The sequence below is a fragment of the Lampetra planeri genome, unplaced genomic scaffold (assembly GCF_965212315.1).
Source record: "Lampetra planeri unplaced genomic scaffold, kcLamPlan1.2.h2 scaffold_216, whole genome shotgun sequence".
Classification (NCBI taxonomy): domain Eukaryota; kingdom Metazoa; phylum Chordata; class Hyperoartia; order Petromyzontiformes; family Petromyzontidae; genus Lampetra; species Lampetra planeri.
In genome coordinates, this window is record NW_027614925.1 from 1 (window position 1) to 12,195 (window position 12,195).

The following is a 12,195-nucleotide window of genomic DNA, read 5'->3' on the forward strand; positions in this document are numbered from 1 at the left end:
GTGGGGGTGGGTGGTGGGTGGTGGATGGGTTGGTGGGTGGGTGGGTTGGTGGGTGGGTGGATGGGTGGGTGGGTTGGTGGGTGGGTGGGTTGGGGTGGGTGGGGTGGGGTTGGTGGTGGGGTGGGTGGGTTGGTTGGTGGGTGGGTGGGTGGGTTGGTGGGTGGGTGGGTGGGTGGATGGTGGGTGGGTTGGTGGGTGGGTTGGTGGGTGGGTGGGTCGGTGGTGGGTTGGTGGGTGGGTTAGTAGGTTGGGTGGGAGTTGGTGGGTGGGTGGGTGGGTTGGTGGGTGGATGGGTGGGTTAGTAGGTTGGGTGGGTGAGTTGGTGGGTGGGTGGGTCGGTTGGTGGGTGGATGGGGTGGGTCGTTGGTGGGTGGATGGGTGGGTCGGTTGGTGGGTTGGTGGGTTGGTGGGTGGGTTGGTGGGTGGGTGGATGGGTGAGTTGGTGGGTTGGTGGGTGGGTGGGTGGGTGGATGGGTGGGTGGATGGATGGGTGGGTGGATGGGTGGATGGGTGGGGTGGTGGGGGTGGGTTGGTGGGTTGGTTGGTGGGTGGGGTGGGTTGGTTGGTGGGTGGGTTGGTGGGTGGATGGATGGGTGGGTTGGTGGGTGGATGGGTGGGTTGGTGGGTGGATGAGTGGGTTGGTGGGTGGATGGGTGGGTGGGTGGGTTGGTGGGTAGGTGGGTGGGTGGATGGATGGGTGGGTGGGAGGGTGGGTTGGTGGGTGGAAGGGGTTACTGAGTGGATTGGTGGGTGGGTTAGTGGGTGGGTTAGTTGGTGAGTTGGTGGATTAGTGGGTGGGTTAGTGGGTGGGTTAGTGGGGTGAGTTGGTGGGTGAGTGGATTGGTGGGTGGGTTAGTGGGTGAGTGGATTGGTGGGGTGGGTTTAGTGGGGTGAGTGGATTGGTGGGTGGGTTAGTGGGGTTAGTGGGTGGGTTAGTGGGGTGGGTTGATGGGTGGGCGGCTTAGTGGGTGGGTTGGTGGGTTAGTGGATTGGGTGGGTGGGTGGGCGGCTTAGTGGGGCGGGTGGTTTCACGATGGCTGTGATGCTCATTCTCCAGTTCTCTAACCTCCCCGTAACTCCCCCCTCTCCCCCACCACCTCCACCACCACCATCACCACAACCACCACCTCCACCACCACACCACCCCACTCCACCACCACCTCCACCACCTCCATCCACCACCAACACCACCACCACAACCACCACCTCCACCACCACCACCACCACCACCTCCACCACCACCACCACCACCTCCACCACCACAACCACCTCCAACCACCGCCACCGCCACCGCCACCTCCACCACCTCCACCCACCACCACCACCACCACCATCTCCAACCCCCACCACCCCCACCCCCCCCTCCCAACTACCACCCACCCCCCTCCCCCCCCACCACCTCCACCACCACCACCCCCACCACCCCCTGCAGAGGCTGCATCAGGAGAAGCACTCTCTGCGTCAGCGTCTGGAGCGATGCCCTCCGAGTGGGAAAGCCGCTGTCGTGTCCGAGCTGGAGGGCGACCTGCAGGCCGCCAGCTCCGAGCTGCAGTCGGCGGCGGGCGGCTCTACGGAGCGCGGACCGGGAGCGGAGCGGCCTCCCTCGCCCAGCTCTCGGAGCAGAACCAGCGGCTGCTGGAGCAGCTCACCAGGGTAGAGAGTGTGGGAGAGAGAGAGTGGGAGAGAGAGTGGGAGAGAGAGTGGGGAGAGAGAGTGGGAGAGTGGGGAGGGTGGGAGAGAGAGTGGGAGAGAGTGGGAGAGAGTGGGAGAGAGAGTGGGAGAGAGGTGGGAGAGAGAGTGGGAGAGAGAGTGGGAGAGAGAGTGGGAGAGAGAGTGGGAGAGAGAGTGGGGAGAGTGGGTGAGAGAGAGATTGAGTGGGAAAAGAGTTGGAGAGAGAGTGGGAGAGAGAGTGGGAGAGAGAGTGGGAGAGAGTGGGTGAGAGAGAGATTGAGTTGGAGAGAGAGTGGAGAGAGAGTGGGAGAGAGAGTGGGAGAGAGAGTGGGAGAGAGAGTGGGAGAGAGAGGGGAGAGAGAGTGGGAGAGAGAGTGGAGAGAGAGTGGGAGAGAGAGTGGGTGAGAGAGAGATGAGTGGGAGAGAGAGTTGGGAGAGAGAGTGGGAGAGAGAGTGGGAGAGAGAGTGGAGAGAGAGTGGGAGAGGAGTGGGTGAGAGAGATTGAGTTGGAGAGAGAGTGGAGAAGAGAGTGGGAGAGAGAGTGGGAGAGAGAGTGGGAGAGAGAGTGGGAGAGAGAGTGGGAGAGAGAGAGTGGGATAGAGAGTGGGGAGAGAGAGTTGGAGAGAGAGTGGGAGAGAGAGTGGGAGAGAGAGTGGGAGAGAGAGTTGGAGAGAGAGTGGGAGGGAGAGTGGGGAGAGAGAGTGGGAGAGAGAGTGGGAGAGAGAGTGGGAGAGAGAGTTGGAGAGAGTGGGAGAGAGAGTGGGAGAGAGAGTGGGGAGAGAGAGTTGGAGAGAGAGTGGGAGAGAGGAGTGGGAGGGAGAGTGGGAGAGAGAGTGGGAGAGAGAGTGGGAGAGAGAGTGGGAGAGAGAGTGGGAGAGAGAGTGGGGAGGAGAGAGTGGGAGAGAGAGTTGGAGAGAGAGTGAGGGGAGGAGAGTGGGAGGAGAGTGGGAGAGAGAGTGGGAGAGAGAGTGGGAGAGAGAGTGGGAGAGAGAGTGGGTGAGAGAGTGGGAGAGAGAGTGGGTGAGAGAGTGGGAGAGAGAGTGGGGAGAGAGAGTGGGAGGGAGAGTGGGAGGGAGAGTGGGAGAGAGAGTGGGTGAGAGGAGTGGGAGAGAGAGTGGGTGAGAGAGTGGGAGAGAGAGTGGGAGAGAGAGTGGGAGAGAGAGTGTGGGAGAGAGAAGTGAGAGAGAGTGGGAGAGAGAGTGGGAGAGAGAGTGAGAGAGAGTGCAGAGAGAGTGGGAGAGAGAGAGAGAGAGTGCGAGAGACTTGTGACTTGTAAACAACTTTCATTGCCGCAAGCAGCAGCAACAGCACTGGAGGCGATTTCGACACGAAACACACAAAGTCAACGGCAACACAGACAACACAAACGCAACACAGGCACCATGCGCTGTGGCGCGCTGGTGGTGGTGGTGGTGGTCGGGGCAGGCCACGTCGACTAGCGAGCACTTCAGTAGGTGACGAGGAGGGTGGTGCCATTCCGACCCCCCCCCAGCATTCAAAGAAGCCGCTGGGTACATCACCGACATGTGTGTGTGGTACGTGGCGTGCTCCAGCCGAAGCCGCGCCTTGAGCAGGCCCTCTGAACACTGGAAGCTCCACAGAGCAGCCGTCAGTGTCACCCTCCAGCATCTTTTTCCTCGCCTTGTCCTCCCGCCATCTTCGCGCCTGAGCACAGGCGCGAAGATGGCGAGGTCATGGCGCTTGTTAGCCAGGCAAGGCACCACCACGTATATACGAAGCTGCCGCGCTGTTCAAAGTTCATTGATTAGGTGTAGCCCTATGGGAACCTCATTTGCCAGTAAAAAATATGATAATTGGTTCTTTACCCTTCTATCTGGCAACAAAACTGACACCTTTTTACAAGGAGTCATGTTTGCATAGACCGCAATACCTGCAGTCATAATACAAACAAAAGAACATAACTCTGATAATAGTGCACTGTCCTTGAAGTTGATTGGTCCACACCCGAGACAGCTTTTCTAGAGCCTAGTCTCACATGGGTTGGACCAGATGACGCCAAAAGGCGCACAACTCAAGGACAATGCACCATCAGAGTATGAGAGCTCGGGGCAAGCATCTACACTATGGGAAACCTCATTTGCCAGTAAAAAAATCTGATAATTGGTTCTTTACCCTTCTATCTGGCCCTGTGAGCCATTCGGCTCTTGAATCGGGTGCAACCGCAACAAACAAAAAACATGAACAAGAAAAACATCTTAAAGTGACTGAGTGCAAACAGAAAATCCAAGAAAGGCAGCTGTAGAAAGGCTCCCCCCCCCCAAAAATCTTTCGTGACTCTGCAGGAATTCGTATTCCTTGGGTCTTTCGGTAAAGTCGCGTGGATAGGTTCATACCCGGCCGGGTACGGGTAGCCGTTCCCTGCCCCGTACCCTACCTGAAATGAGTGACAAACGGTGACTCACCAGTGACTCACGGCCCTACCCGTACCCGTACCCGGCCGCACCAGGGTCGCAAACGGGGTACCCGTACCCGGCCGGGTACGGGTAGGGTACGGTATCGGGTATCCGATTGCGAGCTCTGGGATGAAGCCACGTTGCAGGCGCGGGGTGGGTTGATTCTAGGAACTTGAATTGTGAGAAGAGACAAGACGTTGGGAAATGAGTGACAAACGGTGACTCACCAGTGACTCACGGGCCTACCCGTACCCGGCCGCACCAGGGTCGCAAACGGGTACGGGTATCTGGTACCCGGACAAACGGTGGACTCACCAGTGACTCACGGCCTACCCGTACCCGGCCCGCACCAAGGTCGCAAACCCAGCCGGGTACGGGTAGCTGGGTATCGGGGTAGGGTACGGGTATCGGGTACCCGGTTGCGACCTCTGGTTCATAGAAAATAACAACAAACTACGACGTTCCCACGTGAGGCGTAGGGCCAGGCTCCTCCTCTGATCCCCCGGAAGAAGCCCGTTGCAGTACCGGGGGCTCGTCCGGGATCTCCGCGAGCTCGCGGCCTCCAGCGCCGCGCTTTCCGCTCCGTTCGAAGCTCCGCTGATAACCCGGCAAGCCCCACGTGCAGTCGACCTGGAATCGGGCCCAACAGGATGAGCTACTTTCCGTACCCCAGGCACCACCCCCCCCCCCTTGTGTCTCTCAGCAGGGTTGAGGGCCGGCGGTTAACGGGGTAAGCTCCCTCCCGGTCGTACAGCGGCCAGGTCCCGGAATGCAGTGCTTTGACACAGCACGTGTAGAGCGCCGTGTACGTGGTGCTCTTCAGGGGCAACGTTCCTTCAGCCTCGGAGCTTCAGTAGCTTGCCGGAGTCGCTGTGGCCGGGGGGCTGCGTGCGGGAGAAGCACAACTCCGGGAATGAGAAGGAGGAGGTGGGGGGGGAGGGCCGCTACCATCCCACGGCGCCTCCAGCTTCAGGTGCAGCTCCTTCGTGGCGCGGAGTCAAACGTCCCGCAGCGGCTTCTCCCCGGCGAGCGTAGAGCAGAGTCCCCTAGCGGTGTTGGCGATCTCAGCTGCGGTCTTCCACTTGCGCTGGTGGGGCCTGCACGAGGTGGAAGACTACCCGCAGCCCTGCCGATCTGAGGCGTAGAGGCAGGGTCCTCTCTCCGCTGATCCCCCGGAAGAGGCCGTTGCAGAACGAAGGCCTCGTTCAGGAACCGCGCGAGGTCGTAGGGCGCCCCGCGGCGTTCCGCTCCGCTCGAAGCTCCGCCACGCGTCCAAGAGGCTCCGGTGATAACCTGGCAGCCTCGTGTAGTCGAACAGGCTCAGGTCCATCAGGAAGAGCTCCTTCACGTACCCCAGGCACCCCCCCCCCCCCCCCCCCCCCCCCCCGCATTTCTCAGCGGGACGAGGTCCGCCGACTTCCAGGGTAGCTCCTCCCAGTCGTACGGCAGCCGCCTGGCGGCCATGAGCCTGAAGCTCGTGACCCTGAAGCTCGTGACCCTGAAGTTCAAGACCCTGAAGCTCATGACCTTGAAGTTCATGACCCTGAAGCTCATGACCTTGAAGTTCATGACCCTGAAGTTCGTGACCCTGAAGTTCAAGACCCTGAAGCTCGTGACCCTGAAGTTCATGACCCTGAAGTTCATGACCCTGAAGCTCATGACCCTGAAGCTCATGACCCTGAAGTTCGTGACCCTGAAGCTCGTGACCCTGAAGCTTGTGACCCTGAAGTTCGTGACCCTGAAGCTCGTGACCCTGAAGTTCATGACCCTGACGCTTCAGTAATTTAGCCTCGATTGTGTCGGCCAGCTCGGTCCAGTTGTTCGGAGCGACGTTTTTGCGGTTTCCCAGGTAAACCCCCAGGTACTCGACTCCATCGGCCTGCCAACTGACTCCTCCTGGGAGGGGCTCAGAGCGAACGCCGCCTCGCGACCCCAGACACAGCGGAGGCCTGGCGCTAGGCTCAGTTGAGCCTGACGGAGGAGGCCCTCTCTCTCTCTCTCTCGTGACACCGCGACCGCCCGGCAGGGCGCGGAGACGTCGCGAGCGCCGTCGAACACGACGCATCACGTCGTCGTCTGCGTAAGCCGAGAGCTTGATTACCGGGACCTTGAGGCCGGACAGATTTCGTCTCGGGTGGCGTAGCAGCGGCTCAACGGACAGGGGGTACAGCAGGCCCCGAGAGGGGGCACCCCTGGTGAATGAAGGTCATGGAAGCGACTTCTGGAATCCGGTCTTTATTTGTCTTTCGTTCACAACACTCCCGTCTTACTCCTTCACGCTGCTGACAGACAGCGTGAGAGGGAGAGAGAGAGAGACACGCGCGGCCACGTGGCAGCCTGGGCCACGTGGCAGCCTGGACCACGTGGCAGCCTGGACCACGTGGCAGCCTGGACCACGTGGCAGCCTGGACCACGTGGCAGCCTGGACCACGTGGCAGCCTGGACCACGTGGCAGCCTGGACCTCCGCTCCAGCGTGACCTCACCCTCCGTTCGTTCCAGTTCTGACCACGTGTCATTCGTCTCCACCCCTATTTAATAGCCGGGTCACGTGGTACCTTTCCACCAATCCTGGTTAGCCTCCGTGGAATCTTCCAGACTCCACCGTAGGCTCCCAGGACCACGCCCCTGACTCGTCTCCCCATTGGCTGTTGCCAAAGCCAGCAGAACCAATCATCTACTTGCAGCTGTCACCTTTCCGTGACGTCAGGGCCACGCCCCTGACTCGTCTCCCCATTGGCTGTGGCCAAAGCCAGCAGAACCAATCATCTACTTGCAGCTGTCACCTTTCCGTGAAGTCAAGGCCACGCCCCCTAGGCTTCTCCCCATTGGCTGTGGCCAAAGCCGGCAGAACCAATCCTCTACTTGCAGCTGTCACCTTTCCGTGACGTCAAGGCCACGCCCCCTAGGCTTCCCCCCATTGGCTGTTGCCAAAGCCAGCAGAACCAATCATCTACTTGCAGCTGTCACCTTTCCGTGACGTCAGGGCCACGCCCCTGACTCGTCTCCCCATTGGCTGTGGCCAAAGCCAGCAGAACCAATCATCTACTTGCAGCTGTCACCTTTCCGTGATGTCAGGGCCACCCCCCTAGGCTTCCCCCCATTGGCTATGGGCCAAAACCGGCAGAGCGAATCATCGTGACGAGGTGTGATCCATCAGCGACCCGGATATGTCCTCACATTACACCTTGTCTGACCCCCCTCGTCACAGGGAGCCGCTGGTTTATCATCAAGGGGCTGCATGTGCCCTGTGTACAGGAGCCTGGTGATACGAAGGCCCGGCCCAAGCCGAGCGACGTTTAGGAGTTTGTCCGGATGCCCGTGGCTCACCCTGTCGAAGGCCTTCTCCTGATCTAAGAAGAGGAGGCTCAAGTCCATGCTGTGCGCTTCTGCGAGGGAGATTACGTCTCTGAGAGAGAGAGAGAGAGGAAGAGATAGGAAGGGAGGGATAGAGACTTTTGACTTTTAAACAAACTTTTTATTGCCGTCAGCAGCAACGGCACTGGAGGCGATTCCGTATACGAAACGCACAAAGTCACCAGCAAACGAATAATTCACTGGTCAACAAAAAAGCACATTTTTTTCTGGCCTGGACTTTTGCAGCTGTTCTAGACTAATTTCAGGGCAGAGGTCGCAACCGGGTACCCGATACCCGTACCCTACCCGATACCCGGCTACCCGTACCCGGCCGGGTACGGGTACGGGTAGGCCGTGAGTCACTGGTGAGTCACCGTTTGTCACTCATTTCCCAACGTCTTGTCTCTTCTCACAATTCAAGTTCATAGAATCAACCCACCCGCGCCTGCAACATGGCTTCATCCCAGAGGTCGCAATCGGGTACCCGATACCTGTACCCTACCCGTACCCGCCCGGGTACGGGTAGGGTACGGGTACGGCCGGGTACAGGTGGCCGAGTACCCGTTTGCGACCCTGGTGCGGCCGGGTACGGGTAGGCCGTGAGTCACTGGTGAGTCACCGTTTGTCACTCATTTCGGGTACGGGTAGGGTACGGGTAGGGTACGGGTACCCGTACCCGTACCCGGCCGGGTACGGGTACGGGTAAGGAATCAAAACCCGTTTGCGACCTCTGTTTCAGGGTGCCGATTCCAAATCTGATCTCAGATTTGCTCTGTCACATCTCATTTTTATGCTATCGGCATACCCCATTTTCATTGATTTTACCCGAAATTAACTCCGTCACTTATGATTGCAAGCTGTTGCGAGTCAGTGACTGCTTTAGTGTTAAAATGTGGCGCTGTATTTTTAGGATGGTGTGTTTATAATATCATCATTTTTTGTAGATATCCACATTTATTTAATATTTTTCTTCTGCAGTTTTTATTGAAAATGCGATATTTTATATCTCAAAAACCTGACGTGATAGACAAAAACTAATGCTAGATTTGGAATCAGCACCCCAAAATTACCTTTAAACCGTTGGAATACATCTATTTGGTTCTTTCGGTAAAGTCACGTAGAAGGGAAATAATAAAATAATAAAAATCAAACATGATAAAACGAGAATTATTTTAATAATTGTATTATGTTTTATTTTTATTATTTTATTACTTCCCTTCTACGTGACTTTACCGAAAGAACCAAGAAGATGAATCCCTGCAGTCACGAAAGCTTCAAATCGAAATTTAACCGTTGGAATACCTTATGCCAGAAAAAGTGTGTTGACCAGTGTAATCGCTACAAATCCACGGTGGTGGTTGTGGTGGTGGTGGTGGTTGTGGCAGTGGTGGTGGTTGTGGTGGTGGTGGTGGTGGTGGTGGTCATCGCGCACGCCACGGTGACGAGCGAGCGCTTCAGAAGGTGAACACCACGAGGAGGGTGCCGCCCACGCTGCTACAGAGAGGGGCTTGTCCGCCCACCCAGCGTTCGAAGATGACGCTCCGCACATCACCGACACGTGTGTGGTACATGGCGTGCTCCAGCCGGAGCCTTGAGCAGGCCTCTGAACACTGGAATCATCACAGAGCAGCCGTCAGTGTCACCCTCCAGCATCTTGCTTCCTCGTTCTGTAACACCGCCATCTTCGCCTGAGCACAGGCGAAGTTGGCGAGGTCATGGCGTTTTATAGTAATCTGTTTTTACCCTTTCAACTGGTACAACAACTGACACCTTTATACAAGGCATCGTGTTTGCAATAACCACAACACAAGCAGTCAAAATGCAAACAAAAAGAAACAACTCTGATGATGATAATGATGATAATGTATGCACTGTCCTTGGAGTTGATTGGTCCACACCCGAGACAGCTTTTCTTAGAGCCTAGTCTCCATTGGTGTTGGACCAGATGACGCCAAAAGGCGCACAACTCAAAGACAGCGCACTATCAGAGTATTGAGAGCTCGGGGTTAAGCATTTACACTATGAGACATCTCCTTTACCAGTGGCAAAATATAGTAATAGGGTTTTACCCTTTCAACTGGTACAAAACTGACACCTTTATACAAGGCATCATGTTTGCAATAACCGCAACACAAGCAGTCAAAATGCAAACAAAAAGAAACAACTCTGATGATGATGATAATGATATGCACTGTCCTTGAAGTTGATTAGTCCACACCCGAGACAGCTTTTCTTAGAGCCTAGTCTCACATGGTGTTGGACCTTTTGGCGTCATCTGGTCCAACACCATGTGAGACTAGGCTCTAAGGAAAGCTGTCTCGGGTGTGGACCAATCAATTTCAAGGACCATGTGAGACTAGGCTCTAAGGAAAGCTGTCTCGGGTGTGGACCAATCAATTTCAAGGACCATGTGAGACTGGGCTCTAAGGAAAGCTGTCTCGGGTGTGGACCAATCAACTTCAAGGACCATGTGAGACTAGGCTCTAAGGAAAGCTGTCTCGGGTGTGGACCAATCAACTTCAAGGACCATGTGAGACTAGGCTCTAAGGAAAGCTGTCTCGGGTGTGGACCAATCAACTTCAAGGACCATGTGAGACTAGGCTCTAAGGAAAGCTGTCTCGGGTGTGGACCAATCAACTTCAAGGACCATGTGAGACTAGGCTCTAAGGAAAGCTGTCTCGGGTGTGGACCAATCAACTTCAAGGACCATGTGAGACTAGGCTCTAAGGAAAGCTGTCTCGGGTGTGGACCAATCAACTTTAAGGACCATGTGAGACTAGGCTCTAAGGAAAGCTGTCTCGGGTGTGGACCAATCAACTTCAAGGACCATGTGAGACTAGGCTCTAAGGAAAGCTGTCTCGGGTGTGGACCAATCAACTCCAAGGGCCATGTGAGACTAGGCTCTAAGGAAAGCTGTCTCGGGTGTGGACCAATCAATTTCAAGGACCATGTGAGACTGGGCTCTAAGGAAAGCTGTCTCGGGTGTGGACCAATCAACTTCAAGGACCATGTGAGACTAGGCTCTAAGGAAAGCTGTCTCGGGTGTGGACCAATCAACTTCAAGGACCATGTGAGACTAGGCTCTAAGGAAAGCTGTCTCGGGTGTGGACCAATCAACTTCAAGGACCATGTGAGACTAGGCTCTAAGGAAAGCTGTCTCGGGTGTGGACCAATCAACTCCAAGGGCCATGTGAGACTAGGCTCTAAGGAAAGCTGTCTCGGGTGTGGACCAATCAACTCCAAGGGCCATGTGAGACTAGGCTCTAAGGAAAGCTGTCTCGGGTGTGGACCAATCAACTTCAAGGACCATGTGAGACTAGGCTCTAAGGAAAGCTGTCTCGGGTGTGGACCAATCAACTCCAAGGGCCATGTGAGACTAGGCTCTAAGGAAAGCTGTCTCGGGTGTGGACCAATCAACTCCAAGGGCCATGTGAGACTAGGCTCTAAGGAAAGCTGTCTCGGGTGTGGACCAATCAACTCCAAGGGCAGTGCATATCATTATCATCATCAGAGTTGTTTCTTTTTGTTTGCATTTTGACTGCTTGTGTTGCGGTTATTGCAAACATGATGCCTTGTATAAAGGTGTCAGTTTTGTACCAGTTGAAAGGGTAAAACCCTATTGCTATATTTTGCCACTGCTAAAGGAGATGTCTCATAGTGTATCATGGCGCTTGTTAGCCAGGTAAGGCACCAGCCCATATACGAAGTTGCTGCTGTTATAGAAGGGCACCACCAGTTTGCTGAAGATGCCCCCCCCCCCCCCCACAAGGTGGAACATTGGTTTGGTAGTGTAAGTACTGGTGGAGCAGATCATCCATGGCACAGCTAGGAAATGCACAAAGTCTGTTGACCCCTGGCGAGATTCGGTTGAGGGCTGAAGAGAGGTTCAAGTTTCATGTGTTTGGTGTGGCCCTGTGAGCCATTCGGCTTTTGAATCGGGTGCAACCGCAACAAACAAAAAAACACGAACAAAAAAACTTCTTGTAGTGACTATATGTGACTGAGTGCAAACAGAAAATCCAAGAAAAGACAGCAAAATATTGCAGAAAAACCACCGTTACACACCAACGCTGTGTGCAAACATCCCAGTGGGATGCAAGTCAAACAACAACAACAACAACCACAAGACAACTTAGATTAAGGCCATTAGTCTAACTCTGTACTACTACAACACAAACATGGCCAAACCAAAAAACTTTTCGAAAATCACCAAAATAAAGCCATAAAAGTCAAACAACCACAAGACAACTTAGATTAAGGCCATTAGTCTAACTTTGTACTACAACACAAACATGGCCAAACCAAAAAACTTTTCGAAAATCACCAAAATAAAGCCATGAATGTCAAACAACAACAACAACAACAACCACAAGACAACTTAGATTAAGGCCACCAGTCTAACTCTGTACTACAACAACACAAACATGGCCAAACCGAAGAACTTTTCGAAATCACCAAAATAAAGCCATGAATGTCAAACAACAACAACAACAACAACCACAAGACAACTTAGATTAAGGCCACCAGTCTAACTCTGTACTACAACAACACAAACATGGCCAAACCGAAGAACTTTTCGAAATCACCAAAATAAAGCCATGAATGTCAAACAACAACAACAACAACCACAAGACAACTTAGATTAAGGCCACCAGTCTGACTCTGTACTACAACAACACAAACATGGCCAAACCGAAGAACTTTTCGAAATCACCAAAATAAAGCCATGAATGTCAAACAACAACAACAACCACA